Source organism: Pristiophorus japonicus, chromosome 6 (assembly GCF_044704955.1).
Source record: "Pristiophorus japonicus isolate sPriJap1 chromosome 6, sPriJap1.hap1, whole genome shotgun sequence".
NCBI classification, from domain to species: Eukaryota; Metazoa; Chordata; class Chondrichthyes; family Pristiophoridae; genus Pristiophorus; species Pristiophorus japonicus.
The window spans coordinates 101,986,318-102,005,554 of NC_091982.1; the positions used below are offsets into that span (position 1 = coordinate 101,986,318).

Sequence of the window (19,237 nt, forward strand, 5' to 3'; positions counted from 1 at the left end):
CTTTCTTAACCGCCTGCTGCACCTGCATGCCAACCTTCAATGACTGATGTACCATGACACCCAGGTCTCTTTGCACCTCCCCTTTTCCTAATCTGTCACCATTCAGATAATAGTCTGTCTCTCTGTTTTTACCACCAAAGTGGATAACCTCACATTTATCCACATTATACTTCATCTGCCATGCATTTGCCCACTCACCTAACCTATCCAAGTCGCTCTGCAGCCTCACAGCATCCTCCTCGCAGCTCACACTGCCACCCAACTTAGTGTCATCTGCAAATTTGGAGATACTACATTTAATCCCCTCATCTAAATCATTAATGTACAGTGTAAACAGCTGGGGCCCCAGCACAGAACCTTGCGGTACCCCACTAGTCACTGCCTGCCATTCTGAAAAGTACCCATTTACTCCTACTCTTTGCTTCCTGTCTGACAACCAGTTCTCAATCCATGTCAGTACACTACCCCCAATCCCATGTGCTCTAACTTTGCACATCAATCTCTTGTGTGGGACCTTGTCGAACGCCTTCTGAAAGTCCAAATATACCACATCAACTGGTTCTCCCTTATCCACTCTACTGGAAACATCCTCAAAAAATTCCAGAAGATTTGTCAAGCATGATTTCCCTTTCACAAATCCATGCTGACTTGGACCTATCATGTCACCTCTTTCCAAATGCACTGCTATGACATCCTTAATAATTGATTCCATCATTTTACCCACTACCGATGTCAGGCTGACCGGTCTATAATTCCCTGTTTTCTCTCTCCCTCCTTTTTTAAAAAGTGGGGTTACATTGGCTACCCTCCACTCCATAGGAACTGATCCAGAGTCAATGGAATGTTGGAAAATGACTGTCAACGCATCCACTATTTCCAAGGCCACCTCCTTAAGTACTCTGGGATGCAGTCCATCAGGCCCTGGGGATTTATCGGCCTTCAATCCCATCAATTTCCCCAACACAATTTCCCGGCTAATAAGGATTTCCCTCAGTTCCTCCTCCTTACTAAACCCCCCGACCCCTTTTATAACCGGAAGGTTGTTCGTGTCCTCCTTCGTGAATACCGAACCAAAGTACTTGTTCAATTGGTCCGCCATTTCTTTGTTCCCCGTTATGACTTCCCCTGATTCTGACTGCAGGACTCCATCTCCCACTAGGAAGAAAATTGGCTCCTCTTCTCCCCGCTCCACTGTGGAGGGGGGAAAAATAGAACCTGACCCATTCCACCTCGGTAAGTGGAAGGTTACTGAATGCGGAAGCTGGGGGGGCTGACCAGGAGAGCAACTCTAATGGAGTAACAAAGGCATGGATGAGGTGTTCAGCAGCAGAGATGCGAGTTAGGGTGATGGTGGGCAATGCTGCAGCCATGGAAGTAGGCAGTCTATGTAACGGATAGTATACGAGGTCAGAGGCCAAGCTCAGGGCCAAATAGGAGACTGGGATTGCGAATAGTCTGTTTCAACTTGATACAGTAGCCGGATAGAATTACACAGAATATAGAATATACAGCATAGAAACAGGCCATTTGGCACTACCAGTCCATGCCGGCATTTATGTTCCACTCGAGCTGAATGGAATAGGAATGGAATTGTTGGCAAGGGCCAAAGACAATGGCTTTGGTCTTTCCAGTGTTTAACTGGAGTAAATTGTGGCTCAAACAAGCATAGCTGTTGGACAAGGAGTCTGACAGCACAGAGGCAGTGCAGGGGTTCAGCGAGGACATAGAGCTAGTTGTTGTCAGTGTACATGTGGAAGTTGACCCCATGTCTTTGGATGATGTCGCCAACAGGCAACATATAGATGAGCAAGAAAACGGGGAGGAGGGGGCATAGGATAGATTCTTGAAGGGCTCCAAATGTCAGGATACAGGGGTGGAAAGAGAAACCTTTGCTGGAGAAATTAAAAGAGTTGCAGGAAAGATAGGCCTTGATTTGGGAGACACAACACAATTAAGGACTTTAAAAAGAAAGGAAAGCTGGAGCAGCAATTTGCAAGGACAGTCGGGTTGAAGAGGGTGTTTTGAAGAGGGGTTGATGAAAGTGCTTTTGAAGGGAGGTGACAGTGGCTGAGGTGAGGGAATTAAGGGAGTTAGATGTGGCCCTTACGGCTAAAGGGATCAAGGGGTATGGAGAGAAAGCAGGAATGGGGTACTGAAGTTGCATGATCAGCCATGATCATATTGAATGGTGGTGCAGGCTCGAAGGGCAGAATGACCTACTCCTGCACCTATTTTCTATGTTTCTATTTTCAATGTCAGCCAGCATGGGACAGGAAAGGAAGTGAGATAGTCAGCAGTTTACTGGGAATGGGGTCAAGGGAGCAGGGGATACGTCTCATGGGGGAGATCAGCTCCGAGGGGACAGGAGGGCAGATAGGAGAGAGCAGAGCTTGCTTGGGGGAGTCTGGGGGAAGGTTTGGCTTGATGGGCAAGGAGAAGTGAGGAGGGGGTGGGGGGGGCAGAGGAAGCAGAGACGGCTGAATGGATGACCTCAGTCTGAATGACAAACGTCCATGAGCGCCTTGCACTTGCTGTTGGAGGTGAAGATGGAGGGGGCAAGGAAAAGGGGTTTAAGGAGACAGGAGATAGTGGAGAGAAGCAGCCGGGGGGGGGGGGGGGTGGGGGTTAGCTTTGCTTTCCAGCATCATCCTGTAGTAGTGGGAAGTTTTGGCGGAGCAGAACAAGGCCAGATAACACAACCAGATCTGGTGACGTATAGTTAAACCAAATGCTAGTGTGCAAGGTGTAGAAGGGTGGTGGGGGCAGGTGGAAGCGACAGGATCACACTCGGTTGCGATGTCCTCGAGGTTTATGATCCTGCGAACTCTCACTGTGAAGGTTCACATGCTAATTCTGCCCAACTTGGCAAAGTACCAGAAAGCAATTAGCATCTGTAGAACCGCACCCACACAAGATAGGGAGATGGTAAAAGCTCCATCACGCCTATTTTCTTATTTGCACAACGGACAGAACGATAAATACTGAAGCAAATGAAGTCTTTGTCGCTCATACATATATTATATTAAAACAGTTTGAATGATAAGTGAGTCAAGAGTTATGGGGAGTGGGCAGGGAAGTGGAGTTGAGGCCTAGATCAGATCAGCCATGATCTTATTGAATGGTGGAGCAGGATCGAGGGGCTTATTCCTGCTCCTATTTCTTATGTTCTTATGTAAATTGGGAAACTGCATAACACACTTAGATATGAACTCCAACACAAGCAATTTTTTGTAAAATCAAATCCGCACATTGCTATCGCCCAGCCAGGTTTGGAACCCTGCTGCCATTGATCGGGTTCTGTCAGCAGCAAGCATCTTTCATACAGCAACAGTCAACAATTTCATGCTTCCGGTAACCAATGGACAGACAACACCTTCATTATCAAATAGACCAGCCTGAATCCACCCACTGCTCATGACTCCTCTAAACCAGAACTATATTGATATAAAAACACCGCCTCTTTGCATCGTGCTCCTGCTATGACTGGTGTTCTCTGTAGGTCTCCTATAAATATCTTCTAGAGTAGGATTTCCATCGCTCTGCATTACATCATCGATTAACAGGCTCAGTAAATACAAACACCGAATTAGAATGGTGCCTGCCAGAGACCAAGGATGTACCGAGTAAACCCAACATTTGACATTAATCCTAAATGCTAAGAGAGGGGAGGTTAGGACGCACCTGTCGTTCCGCCTTTGGACACAGGTTTGACATTTGCCCTGGTACGGCTGACAGTGCTGGGCCTGAAACACCGAGCGGAACAAAAGGACAGCCATTTGGAAAGGGGGGAGGGCAGGTGTGTGGTGGTGGGGAGGGGAGGCAATTAAACAAGTGAGAACTTTAAGTCAATACCAAACAAAGCAACAAATACACCACACCCTCCCCGTTTCAAAGCAGCGGAAGGATTGGACCCAAAAAAACCACCGGGGCTCCTGACAAGACTTCGCTCGATCACACTGAACACACCCCACCTGTCTCTGGCTGCCCTCAAACACAACAGACACTACAATGGCTTAATAGTTAACGAGAGAGATTACTGGGACACGGGCTGTCCAGCACAGGCCCGTGCGACCACACCCCACCAAAGGGTCTACCGACAGGTCACAACAGCAAGCGCCAAGCCAGATCATCTTGTGCATCCCCTCACTCCGTGCAGCGAGTCAAGAAGAAATGTGCTTCACGAGTGAGTCGGATGATCAGTCAGTTACCTTAAGAAGCAGAGTGCTCCACACTGCAGCTTGTATCCATGTATCGGTTTATGCAGGCAGGTAAAATTCCAGTCGAACCGTAAAGACACTGCACCTGTGAAACGGCAGAATGACGAGATGTGAAACCCTACTCCGAGACGTCTCACAACACACCACTGGAAAGTCAAGCACTTCCTCCTTTGAAAATGTTTTGCTCTCTCTCCGCCTCAAAAAGTTTATTTTTTGGTTTGTTGGCTCCCGACAGAAATGGCTGAACGAAAAAAGGAGAACTATCACTCCAACTGCCGCTGCCGAGTGTTTCACTATGACTCACGCACACACACACACACACACACACACACACAAGGCAGCCAGTTCTGGGTGAGGCACGCCTACACCTTGCAGGCACCCAATGGCTGCTCTCGGCCTCCTATGCAAATTCCTGCAGGTGAGGGGCACAATCTTCCTGTCTGGCACACAGCAACTGGGAGCGTGTTTAAAAATAAAGTGCTGCAGCACACCTGAATATCAGGCCCAATAAGGTCCGAGGACAATGTCGGAAAGTGATACTGAAAACTGCTCAGGGAACTGGTCTTTCTTTCTCGCTCTTTATTGGCTGGCTAAAACTGGATTACGTGCATTCAAAGAAAAGTTTGCTCAACATGTCACCTCCTCCTCCCTCCACCCCCAACCTTCTCACGAAGTTGCAGGCATTATTTTTTTTTAAACACACTTAAAAGGAGTGGCACCAGTCAACAGCCTGTAAAGTATGACGGTATTGCAAAACCTCTTAAAGGGGCAGTGTATTCTATGGGGTACTTCGCTCCATTTGTAAATAAGAAGGTACGCAGCTGCATTTTTAGTGATTGCATCACCGCACAGGCTCACATCTACTACAAGAAATATTGTACATTTTTTTGTTTAAATCTAAGAGGGCACAGAAAGCACTGTGAAGGCTTATAATACATCAGATATGGAAGCTAGTGTGTAGAGGTTGGGTTTTGGGTACCACCTAATTACTCTACTGTGGAGTGTTACTGCCTCTTTAAATACTCCTCCAATGTGATGTTACTGCCCCTTTAAACCCCTCTGATGTGATGTCACTATCCCTTTAACCCCTTCAGATGTGCTGACATTACCCTTTTGGATGTGCTGACATTACCCCTTTAAACCCCCGTCTGCGAAGGGGGTCACCATCCCTTTAAGCCCTTCGGGGTGGTATTGCCCAACCCCTCTCTGATGTGTCACTGCCCCTTTAACCACCCTCCCCCCACTGTGATGTCACTATCCTTTTAACCCCTTCAGATGTGCTGACATTATCCCTTTAACCCCCGTCTGCGAAGGGGTCACCATCCCTTTAACCCCTTCAGATGTGAAGTTTCTTGCTTCCAGTGTGGCAATGAACCATCCAGTCTTTTTCTGAGTCACTCAAAGTGACCAGTTCAGTTTCCACACATAGCCGAGCTCATCACAATTCAGTGCCACCAAACGTCAGGAGAATGATTTGGCAGTAGGAGAGTTCCAATGAAAGTTGTCTTCCATTGTACTAAAACTGCTGCTGAAAAACAAACACGGGATGAGCAACTACCAGAGAGAAATGACCCGCACCATACGAGAAAAACAATCTCTTGCCAAATACTGGCGCAATTTGCAGGCAGCTGCCACCTTTGATGCCCTCTGCCTGGCTAACTGGCTGCTGCAGATAAGTCACAACATGGATGAAATTCTGTGCGAGTGACTTTATTTTTTTTTTAAATCATCATAATTTCATATTTCAGGACCACTTGAAGAAGCAGTTCTGTAATACCCCGAGCTCCACCAGAATCCACCGCTTTGCAAATTTCACAGCATTGAAGTAACAAATGACCACCCACAGGCCTCTGCAGGTATGGCTGTGTGAAAACAAAGTTTGCCACTGTTCCCACCGGGCACACGTTCAGCGATGGCTGCGGATGGTGAATGCAGGCCAATGGCAGGAAAGTCACGTGACCAGGCTGCGCGCGAGGAAAGAGCACTTGGCCCACAAACAAACTGGCATCCTGGTCCTCTGTCGTTGCCAGGGAGATCAAGCTCTTCTGGTGGTTTTTGCACCTCCAGTCAAATGGTCTGCCAACAGGTTTCCTCTCTTTCCCCCCCCGCCAAATATAGACTCGCATATGATTGGCCACCGCACAGGTGAGGTCCTGGTAGGTGCTCATCAAAACCATCCCCCAAGAGCAGGTCAATGCTTTGCGGAGAAAGGGACGACTATCGACGAAGTTTACGAAATTGGTATAGAAAAATGGAGAGCAAAAGAAAATGTCATTAAGGGAAACTGGGAACCCTGTGAATCGGACACACTGAGCCCCATGCTGGAAGGGTATCAAAGGATATGGAGCAAAGGAGGGTAAATGGAGTCGCAATACAGGTCGGCCATGCTGTGAATGAAAAGCAGGCACCGGTTCCAAGGGCTGCATGGCCGTTATGAATGCAATAAAGGTTCAAACTGAGTACTGTTTAACTAAGCAAGGTGCAACCTTGGCTCTCTTTATTATGGCCCAAAGTGCCTGACTCACAAAACGGCTGGCCTTTTATACCAGAGCAGCACCCTGAGCGTGCTGCTCAGTGGCCTCCAACAATGACCCCATCTGGTGGCTACAAACAGGATGTACATACATGACAATGGCCTACTCCTGTTCCTATGTTTTCTGATCCGTTCTCCCACTCACAAAGACTGCACCAATACTGGAGTCTCCAAAAATAAATTTAAACCCCCGCCCCCCTTTTTTATAAAAAGGGAATAACATGTAAAGAAACCAAAAAAAGTTTGCTGTTTTGCTCTCTGGGCAAAGCTCCCCTGTTTGTAGCGCAGAACATTATTACAAGCTCAAGAGCCCCCATGTGTTACGCCCTACCTCTTCTCCCTATACCACCCCTACGATAGCACTCATCAGCCAATGGCTCCAGTACCAATACTGGGCGCAATAAAATATATGTAAAAACTGGGCAAGTGAGCTGTTTCATGGGCACACATCTGGCATACATTTCTTCAGACATTTCCGTCCACCAGCATTGAAGTCCGGTATCCAGCCATGATGTCAGTACCTGCTCCTAAAACCATCTCAGCTGTGGTGCAAAGGAGAGGGGGCAGGCATGAGGTGGCTGGAAGTCATTGGGCCAGTGGCAGGGTTGTTTGGCAAGCCAGCGATCGACTTGACCTTTCCAACCACTTAAATGTGTGGGGAAGGTGAAAAAGTTCTACTTTGTGGCGTCAACATTTGGAAACCTGCCAATAAAAGGTGGTGGTATTAGTTTGGGCCAGCCTTTTCACAATTGCACAAATTGCTATGGCAAATTCAAGGTTGTTTAAGTACCCCCGCAAGCAATAAACAAAGCCTTAGAAAAGATTGCCATGTATCTTGCTGTCAAGACTTTTCAATAAATCCCTCCTTAAAAATCACTGGTTTTTTAAAAAATTAGAATTGCACAATGTCACAGATGAGTGAGTCATGTGTTTGCGTCTGTTAACTCCCCCACTGAGAAGCTCCTATGAACACAGGTCACATCTGGAACACTGTGTTCAGTTCTGGGCATTGCACCTCAGGAAGGATATATTGGTCTTGGAGGCGGTGCAGTGTAGATTCAACAGAATGATACCAGGGCGATATTATGGGGGCAGGTTGCATAGACTAGGCTTGTATTTCCTTCACTATAGAAGATGAAGGGGTGATCTAATTGAGGTGTTTAAGATGATTAAAGTATTTGATAGGGTAGAGAGAGAAATGATTTCCTCTAATGGGGGGATTCCAGAACAAGGGGGCATAGTCTTAAAATTAGAGCGAGGTCAGTCAGGGCTGATGTCTGGAAGCGCTTCTTCACACAAGGGGTAGTGGAAATCTGGAACTCGCTTCCCCCAAAAAGCTCTTGATGCTGGGGCAATTGAAACTTTCAGGACTGAGGTCGATAGACTTTTGTTAGGCAACTGTGTCAAAGGATATGGACCCAAGGTGAGTAAACGTTACAGATTAACCATGATCTAATTGAATGGTGGAACAGGCCCGAGGGGCTGAATGACTTACTCCTGTTCCTGTGTTCCTAGGTTACAACTCTGTTGGAAGATATCATGCAGGCCGTTACACACAAAACAGCTTGGACACAGAAGTTCACAGCACTATTCGTGGAGGCCAGACTGCCTGCTCAGCTGTGGATGGTGCTTGGTGCAGGAAGAACTGGGAACAGAGAAAGCTCCCTCTGTTTTTCCCAACATGTTTTGACCCCAACCTCAGACTATCACCCTTACTGGACCAACACGTATTTTCCATTTCCCACACCAACCACACTTGGCCTCTCCGAATGAGGTTACTAATTTAGTGCCACAACATGGCAGCTTTGAGTTGCGTGTTTCCGAACACAAGGAGCCAGTTTGAGATTGCGCATCCTACATCAGCATCCTTCCCACGTCAGAGAGAGAAAACACGACTGGATTTAAACATAAGTCCCACAGATAAAAAAACTGACAGTTTTCAAACTCAAAGAGGCATTCAGTCCCTCAAGTAGACAAGATAAGGGAAATATTGTGATATAATTATACCGAGCGGTCAGCGAGTTGTATTTGGTGCTCACGTCAAAAGATATCTGTGGTTTAAGGCCATTCCCATTTACACAGAGTAAAAATATTCTACTTCAAACACATTCATTATTTCATGGTCAGTCACATAAATAGCAAAAAAAAAATCAACTTGGACTGGCACTCAGACTCAGCGGAGGAAATCTTGGTTGCTTATGTTGCTCCTATGCTGGTGCCAATCCTAACCAACGGCTTGATCAAGCACCACTCTTGGGCGTGCAACAATACACTACACAACTGCACAGTAGCACACAGATCCTTGTTGAGTGACCGAGAGTCTCTTCGCAGGCGCTGGTTATGGTGGCCTTGAGGGCAGACAAGGCGCTGTGGGCACTCTGTGTCTCGGGGTCATCGAGGGTCGCCAGGTTGGCACTGAGGCGTTGGCTGTATAGGGCTTTCTTAGCTAGGTCTTCGAGTGCCCCCATCGTTGATTTTTCTGCGGCATTGTTTCTGTTGCCGTCGCTGCTTTGGGGTTATATTGATGTTGATGACGGAGCGGATTAGGCGATGGTCCATCCAGCAGTCGTCGGCTCCTGTCATGGCGCGGGTGATGCGCACTTCCTTGCGGTCCCTCGCTCGGACGATGACGTAGTCGAGCAGGTGCCAGTGCTTGGAGCGAGGGTGTTGCCACGATGCCTTGTACTTATCCTCTGATGGAACATGGTGTTGGTGATGGCAAGGTCATGTTCTAGGCATTTTGTCAGGGCTGGAGTTGGTTTTCCCTACCTCCTCTCTGCCGAACATGTCTCCCCAGAGTTCTGTGTCCTTACCGACTCTGGCATTGAAGTCGCCGAGGAGGATCAGCTGGTCGTCCATAGGGACTCGGGACAGGGATTGTTCGAGGCTGGAGTAGAATTCCTCTTTCGTCTCATCTATTGCGTTGAGTGTTGGGCCGTACGCGCTGATAACTGTGGCGCACTGGTTCTGGGCTAGGGTGAGCCGGAGAGTCATGAGACATTTGGTTATCCCGCAGGGGGTGTCTGAGGCGGCTGACCAGCTCATTCCTGATGGTGAAGCCAACTCCATGAAGGCGCCGCTCTTCTTCTGGTTTGCCTTTCCAGAAGAAGGTGTAATCACCCCCTTGTTCTTTGAGCTGGCCTTCCCCTGCCCGCCGGGTCTCACTTAGGGCAGCGATGTCGATGTTGACTTCCCAAGCAATGATGACGTTCCAGCCTGTCACTGTTGGGGTTGTCCATGAGGGTCCTGTCGTTCCAGGTCCTGAACTTCATTTAAAAGAGTGGAAGACGTTCTTCTCGATCTATCTTACTGCAATGCTGCATCTCACTCTCAACAAGCTCCCTGCTGGAGTGGAACTAAACTATAGAACCAATGGGAACCTGCTCAACCTTCGTCACCTCCAGGCTAGATCCAAGGTTGTCACATCCTCTGTCATCGAACTACAGTACGCAGACGAAGCTTGCGTCTGTGCACAGGGGTCGAACTCCAAGCCGTCGTCAACATCTTCACCATGGCGTACGAAAGCATGGGCCTTACACTAAACATCCATAAGACATCGTCCTCCACCAAGCTGAACCCGTCATACAGCACTGCCCCCCCCTCCCGGTCATCAAAATTGACGGTGCAACCTTGGACAACGTGGACCACTTTCCATACCTCGGGAGCCTACTATCAGCAAGGGCAGACATCAATAACGAGGTCCAACACCGCCTCCAGTGTCGCCTGAGGAAGACAGCGTTTGAAGACCAGGATTTCAAATCTGGCACCAAGCTTATGGTCTACAGGGCAGTTGTGATACCCGCCCTCCTATATGGCTCAGAGATTTGGATCATATACAGTAGACACCTCAAAGCACTGGAGAATTACAATCAGTGCTGCCTCCGCAAGATCCTGCAAATCCACTGGGAGGATAGGCACACCAACATCATTGTTTTCGCTCAGGCCAACATCCCCAGCATCGAAGCACTGACCACACTCGACCAGCTCCATTGGGCGGGCCACATACCCGACACGAGACTCTCGACTCTGAACCTCTACACGGCAAGTATGCCCCAGGTGGACAGAGGAAATGTTTCAAGGACACCCTCAATGCCTCCTTGATAAAGTGCAATATCACCACCGGCACCTGGGAATCCCTGGCCCAAGACCGCCCTAAATGGAGGAAGAGCATCCGGGAGGGCGTTGAGCACCAAGTCTCGTCGCTGAGAGCATGCAGAAAACAAGCGCAGGCAGCGGAAGGAGCGTGCGGCAAACCAGATTCCCCACCCACCCTTTCCTTTAGCCATTGTCTGTCCCACCTGTGACAGAGACTGTAATTCCCGTACTGGACTGTACAGTCATCCAAGAACTCACTTTTAGAGTGGAAGCAAGTCTTGCTCGATTCCAAGGGACTGCCTATGATGACGACGACGACGACTTCAGGTCCTTGTGCTCGGTCTCTCACACAATGAGCTCCTGATTTTAATCTCCCTATTGTGAGCAATCACAAGTGAAGGGCAGGCACCATCCCACAGGAAGAGCGAAAGAAAGGCCGTGGAGAACCTGCACTTCTATTAAATGCTTCTATTTTATTGCCGCTTGCTCATTTGCGGTTAGGAAATGCAGGTAAGCCAACCTTCTAAATCGCTTTCTTATCCTGCAGAGCAAGAAAAGCAGTAAATTCCTGCTCGATGAACATCGAAAGCAGCGAGTGAATAAAGGTTTCGAGCAGCTTGGAGCAATGAGGCTGACAAGGACCACAGAGAATGAGGAGATAGTGACATTAGGAGTTAAACAATGACTACACCTCAAAAGTACATTATTAGCTGTGAAGCGCTTTGAGACGTCCCGAGGTCCTGAATGACACTATATAAATACAGGGGGGGGGTTTAGACTAATCCACCCAGCAGAAAACTGACATGATTGGTTGGATCCGTCACCCAGATTACACCCAGCCCCCATTTATTCTCCATTGGTCAGCCAACCCCATCCAGTCAGTTTCCCACTGAGCGGATTAGATTAAAATTACTCCATAAGTTCCTTGGGGCTGGACTTTACACTTTTCTGGCTATTGCCCAAAAAATGGAAGATGTTCCAGCCTTGGCGATGTGTCAACCTTCATGATCGCTGGAACATCGCCCAGTTTTTGGATTGCGACCTTCGGCTCAGCAATAGCCCAGCGATGTGAAAGGCTAATCTTCCCTAGCAACAGTCTTCGGCGCATGCGTGTTTTTTTTTGGTGAACAGGTTTTCCCGCGTTTTGGGAGGTCAGGGGTCATCCACACATGTGCAGTCCTAGAGCTTGGCAGGTTCCGTTTCTCAACCTGAAAAATACTAAGCTTTGTGTAAATCTATAGCTACTCTCATAACCCTCCATCTGGAGAGGCTGATGCGTAGAGGAGAGAATAGTGTGCATAATATTTAATCTAGAATTGGTTGGATTTTATTGTGTATGAATCTTAAAAAAATAAATCCCAAACCCTTCGTTTTCAATGCTATTTAGTTTTCAACTAATGCAGCAATTTGAACATGTTGACAGAGCGGTGAGTCTGAACATGTACTGTGAATCCACAGCTCTCACTCTCTACCAGTGCCAATTTTGTTTTCATGAAATTAGAAGACATTCAGTTCACAGAAAGTTTACACATTCCTGACAGCTTAGATTAAACCCAACAGGTGACCAGCAGACCGAGTCTGTCAAAGAAACGGAATCAATGGGTTCGCAAGACCCGAACAGTCCTTCTGAGCACGTGCTGTATAACCGCTGATTGGAGAGGAAGGGGAGGTGCCTTGGAGCCAAACTATTTCCCGGTCAGCGTTCATTGAACAAGTTATCAAATTAAAACCAAATTCAATTCAAATGTTCTAAACCCCAACTCTGGTGTTACAGTCTAAGAAAACGCTGGCTTATTGTTTCAGGATTGAAGGGGAGTGGCCTAAATGTAATTCGCAAGGCATTACGTCAAGAACATTCCTTCATCACCGCTGGGTCAAAATCCTGGAACTTCCTACCCAACAGCATTGTTTCTTAACTACATGTCAGGAAGCACAGGGGTGATGGGCGAATGGGACTTGGTGCGAGTTAGGACACGGGCAGCAGAGCTTTGGGCGAGCTCAAGTTTACGGTGGGTAGAATGTGGGAGGCCGGCCAGGAGTGCTTTGGAATAGTCAAGTTCAGAGAGCTAGTAATCTAGGTGTCAGCCATGGTTCAGTTGGTAGAACCCTCGCCTTTGGGTAAAAAGGTTGTGGGTTCAAGTCCCACTCCAGGAACTTGAGCACAATAACTTAGGCTGACAATCCAGTGCTGCACTGTCAGAGGTGCAGTCTTTCAGATGAGACGTTAAACCAAGACCCCATCTGCTCTCTCAGGTGGATGTAAAAGATCCCATGGCACTATTTTGAAAAGGAGGGGAGTTAGTCCCTGTGTTCTCGCAATATTTATCCCTCAATCAACATCACAGTTTATCTTGTCATCACACTGCTATTTGTGGGAGCTTGCAGTGTGCAAATTGGTTGCCGTGCTTCCTACATTACAACAGTGACTACATTTCAAAAGGTACTTCATTGGCTGGAAAGCACTTTGGGACGTCCGGTGGTAATGAAAGGTGCTTTAAAAATGCTGCCCTTGGCAACATCATCCAAACAGAGTCAGTTTCCACATATATGCTGACAACATCCAGCTCTAACCTCATCACCACCTCACTCAACCCCCTCCACTCTTATCTAAATTGTCATACCGCTTGTCTGACATCCAGTATTGGATGAACAGAAATGTCCTCCAACTAAATATTGGGAAAATCAAAGCCATCGGCTTTGGTCCCTGCCACAAACTCTGTTCCCTCGTCACCAACTCCATCCCTCTCCCTGGCAACTGTTCGAGGCTGAACCAGACTGTTCGCAACCTTGGTATCATATTTGGCCACGAGGTGGGTTTCCAACCACATACCTGTGCTAACAAGAAGACTGCCTATTTCCAGCTCTGGAACATCGCTTGACTCCGCCCCTGCCTCAGCTCATCTGCTGCTGAAACCCTCATCCATGCCTTTGCTACCTCTAGACTCGAATATTCCAACACACTCCTGGCTGGTCTCCCACATTCTACCCTCCGTAAACTTGAGGCTATTCAAACCTCTGCTACCCATGTCCTAACTCGCACAAAGTTCCATTCACCTATCACCCCTGTGCTCACTGACCTATGTAGCTCCCAGTAAAGCAACGCCTCTTGATTTTAAAATTCTCATCGTGGTTTTCAAACTCCACTGTAGCCCTTCCCCTCCCTATCTCGGTAATCTCTTCCAGTCCTACAAACCTCCGATATGAGATCGCTACAGTCCTCTAATTCTAGCCTCGAGCAAGCCTGATTTTAATCGCTCCACCATTGGTGGCCGTGCCTTCAGCTGCCTGGGCCCTAAGCTCTGGAATTCACTCCCCAAACCTCTCCGTCTCTCTACCTCTCTTCCCTTCCTTAAGACGCTCCTTAAAACCTACCTCTTTGACCAAACTTTTGGTCATCTGCCCGAAAATCTCCTTATGTGGCTCGGTGTCAAATTTTGTTTCACAACGCTCTTATGAAGCGCCTTTGGACGTTATACTACGTTAAAAGTGCTGTATAAATACCAGTTGTTGTTGTGGGAGCACCTTCACCACGTAACCACAGCAGTTCAAGAATGTGGCTCACCCCACCTTCTGAAGGGCAACTAGGGATGGACTATAAATGTCAGCCTTGCCAGCGACGCCCACATCCTGACTACGGTCTGATGTAGCTAATCACAATGCTAAAGTGGGACCCTTGATGGGACGTTTCCAACCATCAAATCAAAGTGGGCTCACTACTAAACTGTACATTTATAAATCAGAATGGGTGGCTGGTATGGGCTGGTCTTTCTCCTGGTGATGCATGCTGGAATATGGTACCACGGACTGCAATGTCCTCCCCCACAAAACAAGTGCGTGAAAGGAGATTGAATCGCTGGGCAACGATCAGAAGTAGAAGCCTTGCTAAAGCCAAATTTACCACACTGCTGCCAGACTGGTTGAGATCAGCTCAGCTCCGCGCTGATCAGGAACGAACACACAGTCTTACAAGGTTCAGTATCACACATTTGCAGGTAAACCACAGAGACCAGGAAGATCTCAGGTTTGATCCTCCATTTGTGTCGTGTCTGTTTTTAACTCAGCCAGCGTGGCTTCAGCGCCCCGGGTCAGGGAGGGGAACAAAATCAGCCACAGTTTCTGCTCGCATTTGCTACACGTCAACCTTGTTGTAAGGGTGGGTGTGTTAGTGTCAGTGAAGTGTCAGGGGAGGGCAGGATCACACTCGATAGTGACTCCCCTCCTGGAGATGTTAAACTCGGGCCCCGTCTGACCTCTCGGGTGGAGATAAGATTGCTCACCACTTCGAAGCAGAGCAGGGGAATTCCGCCAGTGTCCTGGCCAACATTAATTCCTCCTCCGACACCTAAACTATTGCAGTTTGTGGGAGTGTGCTGTGCACAAATTGGCTGTCGCGTTTCCTGCATTACAACTGTGACTACACTTCGAATGTATTTCTTTGGATGTGAAGTACTTTGCGACATCTTGAGGTTGTGTGTGAATGGAGCTATATAAATACAAGTTCTTCTTTCGAATAACAATCCAGCAATGGCCCTTTAGTTCTGCACTTGGTAACTTTCCCCCAATCTCACTGCAACATGTTTCAGGATTGAAGTGGGAATGTCCCAAGTGTAATTCACAAAGCATTACATCATGAACATTCCTTCTTTGTCGCTGGCTCAAAATCCTGGAACTCCATAGCCAACAGCATTGTGGGAGCACCTTCACCATAATGACTGCAGCTGTATCTGCGTAGAGTTCGATACAATCTACACGGATCACCTTGAGATTATACAACTAGTCAACCTCTCTTGCTGTCCCCAAATCAAACTGCTTTACACAAAAGATTCACTTTGCCGTGGAGGCGAAATTCTATTCTTACACAAGGGGGTGGAAATTGGCCCTTTCTTTAAGAGCGCGGAGTCACCAACAATTCTAAAATTGCCCTCCATTTGTTTTCCAGCGGTGATTGTCACCGCGCCCTGTGTTACTGCCCCATTGGGCACGAGGCGATCCCCCACGACCAGCGGTGACCCCTTTCAGGTGGGAAGCTGTGTGTGGCTGGGCGGCGTGTCCGCCCTTAAAGGGGAGGACGCTCTGCCGCAGCCGCCATTTTATTTTAATTGTTGGCCGACTCAGAGGTCGGCCCAACAATGGTGCCTGTGGGTTCGGCCAAGCCTCCAATAGGCAGCCCGGCACCTCCTCTCGGGTACCGGGCTGCTGGCCCAGCCGAAATCCTCCCTGGTGGCCCAGTGGGCCAAACTAAACTAACTGCAGAGTCCGCAGTGGCCTTCCCCTTTAACTGAAGGAGAGTGACGTTGTGATGCGTGCCGATGACTCCGAGCGACTCCACTCCAAGGGCACTTACGCCCCGCAGCCGCTCCGGAAAAAAATATCAAAGTGCTGCATATCGGTCGACTCCAATCCATGGGGCAGAGAAAGAACAAAAAGAAATGGTAGGTGTGTCACTTTTTAGTCGGGGGCAGGGGCGGGGGGCAATTTCGGTCCCAAGATCTTTGTTAGGGTGTGACTCAGTAGATTTTAAAGTGTCACACTGTTAACTACAAGTACAACTTTTATTTGCTCCAGAGACTTGAGCACAAAAATCTAGGCTGACACTCCAGGGCAGTACTGAGGGAATGCTGCACTGTGGAAGGTGCCGTCTTTTAAATGAGATGTTAAACCGAGGCCCCGTCTGCTCTTTCAAGTGGATGTAAAAGATCCCATGGCACTATTGCGAAGAAGAGCAGGGGTATTATCGCCGGTGTCCTGGCCAATATCTATCCCTCAATCAACATAAACACGGATTATCTGGTCATCATCACATTGCTGTTTGTGGGAGCTTGCTGTGCGAAAATTAGCTGCTATGTTTCCCACATTACAACAGTGAAGTACTTTTGGAGTGTAGTCATTGACTGTGAAGCACTTTGAGATGTCCGGTGGTCGTGAAGGCGCTATGTAAATGCAAATCTTTATTTTATTTAAAGAGCCATAGAAGCTCACAGCACAGAAGGAGGCCGTTCACCCCATCCAGTCAGTGCAGGCTGAGTGTATTGCCAAAACAAATCCCACCAATGTACCCACTTCTCAGTAGCCATGCATCACCTTGAACATAGGAAAGTTGCAACCAGTGGTTGAAAAAGATCAACTTGGAAAGAAAGACTTGCATTTATATAGCGCCTTGTAGTCACTGTTGTAATGTAGGAAATGTGGCATCTGATATGTGCACCGCAAGACCCCACAAATAGCAATGAGATAAATGACCAAATAATCTGTTTTTAGTGGTGTTGGTTGAGGGATATTGTCCGGGACACCAGGGAGAACTGCTCTGTTCTTCTTTGAATTGTGTCATGGGATCTTTTACGTCCAGCTGAGGGGGGGGGGGGCGGGGGGGGTGGGGGGGAAGACAGGGCCGCGGTTTAACGTTGTATCTGAAAGACAGCACCTCAGACAGTGCAGCACTCCCAGCCTAGATCATGTGGTCAAGTCTCTGGAGTTCTTTTAAGGAAGATTTTTTTTTTTGAAGGAAGCTTTCAACATTATTAAACAAGGATCCGAACTGAGGGATTTGGGGGAATGAGTTTCCAGAGAGTGTGGGGCTAATCAAACTGCAGATATGATACGGAGACTAAACAGCTGGTACAACTTTAGAGTTAATCCGCACCAAATGCCACAGGAACACTCCAAGGCCTGTGCTTGGAATTAAGCATGCAGTGGACACTGGATGGCCAGGGATCAAACAGAGATCCTCGCACCGCTTCCAATCTTCAAGTCTGTTGTTAACATTCCTTAAAAGAAACGTCACCATTGAGAAGTGGAGACCACACAATGCCTTTGGCTTTCTGTGGAATCACCAGTTTTATGTGGTCAACAGCAGGAGGGTTTGCATGAGACAGTTGTTGGTGCACTCTTATCGACACAAAATGATCAACTTGGATCTGTGGGTCCGAGCTCCATAGACAAGAAGTCTGACCTCAGAGACCTGTCAACAATACCGCGAACAGTAAACATGTCATCACTGTTCCTCAGTCTACAATGAAACCAAAAGGGGAAGAGGAAGGAGAAAAATCTAATTGTTTACAGGGTCACTGAATTGGTTTCAGTCCCTTTTATTTCAGTAGTCTTCAGCCAATGGACTCAATCTGCAAAATACTTAAAACGGGGAGGATAAACTAAAACACGAGAATTTGACCAAACTATGTGACAAGGTCCCTCTACAAGTAGAAGAGAATAGAAAACGAACTTGCATTTATATAGCGCCTTTCACTATCTTGGGATGTCCCAAATTGTCAATGAAGTACTTATGAAGTGTAGTCACTATTGTAATGTAGGAAATGCAGTAGCTATTTGCGCACAGCAAGCTCCCACAAACAGCAAGGAGATAAATGACCAGATAATCTGTCTGCTAGCGACGTTGGTTGAGGGATAATTATTAGCCAGGACACCAGGAAGAACTCCCCTGCTCTTCTTCCAATTAATGTAGTGGGATCTTTTACATCCACCCAAGGGGGCAGATGGGACCTCAGTTTAACATCTCATCCAAAAGCCGAAAGAAAAGACTAAGTCAGAAATTCTCATAGGGGTTGTTGACATGACCTGGAGTAGCTCAGCTGCTGTTTCCAATCAAATGTCCCAGGAAAGCCTATGATGTGCTCCATTAATCTGATTGCTGAAGACTGAAGTACTCTCCATGCTCATCATCATAGGAGCCAAGCACTTAGTGTGTTATAAGAAGGCACACGCCGGTTATGAATCTGGATACAAGAGTAGTGCAAGTTTGCCTCTGACGCACTTGATGGAGTGGATCCAGTATTGTCTGGAGCATTTTCATGTTGCTTTACACCAAGATTCTCACTCCAGATCAACAAGCAAATTCAAACTGAATCCAAGTTAAACCTGTTCACATTGTGCCAGTTTAAAAGTGCAGGATACTACAGTGGATGAAAAGTTCAATGGCTCCTGCACTGTATATAAAATCTCCCAGAGAACATGCCTGGAAAAGCTGCCATTCGTAAGCTTTCCAATAATAATCCTTTTATTTCGATTAACGAGGCGATGGTTGTCTTTTGTTTATATTTACAAACTCAGGATCACTAGCAGCAAACTTTAAATATAAGTGTAGTATTGGAACTCCCCAAACCATGTATAGAATGTAAATATGAGCACTCTTTTGACCCTAACCTCAGTCAGAAAGTTGAAGGTTCATGCTTCACTCTAAAACTTACAGACACAACCCTAGGCTGACACTTCAGTGCAGTGCCGAGGGAATACTGCATTGTTGGAAGTGATGTCTTTTGAAAGAGATGCTAAACCGTCTCTGCCAGATGAGGTGAATGTAAAAGACCCCATATCACAATGTTTGACAACCATCAGGGAGTGTTCCTCACGTCCTGGCCAACATTCCTCCCTCAATCAA

At 47.5% G+C, this 19,237-nt stretch overlaps 1 protein-coding gene across 7 annotated transcripts in view; it reads right to left on the reverse strand.

Moving 5' to 3' along the window:
• The window catches only part of elf1 (E74-like ETS transcription factor 1), a 272,982-nt gene that overhangs the window by 179,820 nt on the left and 73,925 nt on the right, over positions 1-19,237 (reverse strand). For 6 of the 7 annotated variants that reach the window (XM_070883077.1, XM_070883075.1, XM_070883074.1 and 3 more), the window contains exon 2: positions 4,209-4,302. The gene's annotated coding sequence lies outside the window, so the exon portion shown is untranslated. Of the gene's footprint in view, positions 1-4,208; positions 4,303-4,708; positions 4,731-19,237 lie in introns of those variants that run through there. The other variant, XM_070883069.1, reaches the window with a different exon arrangement.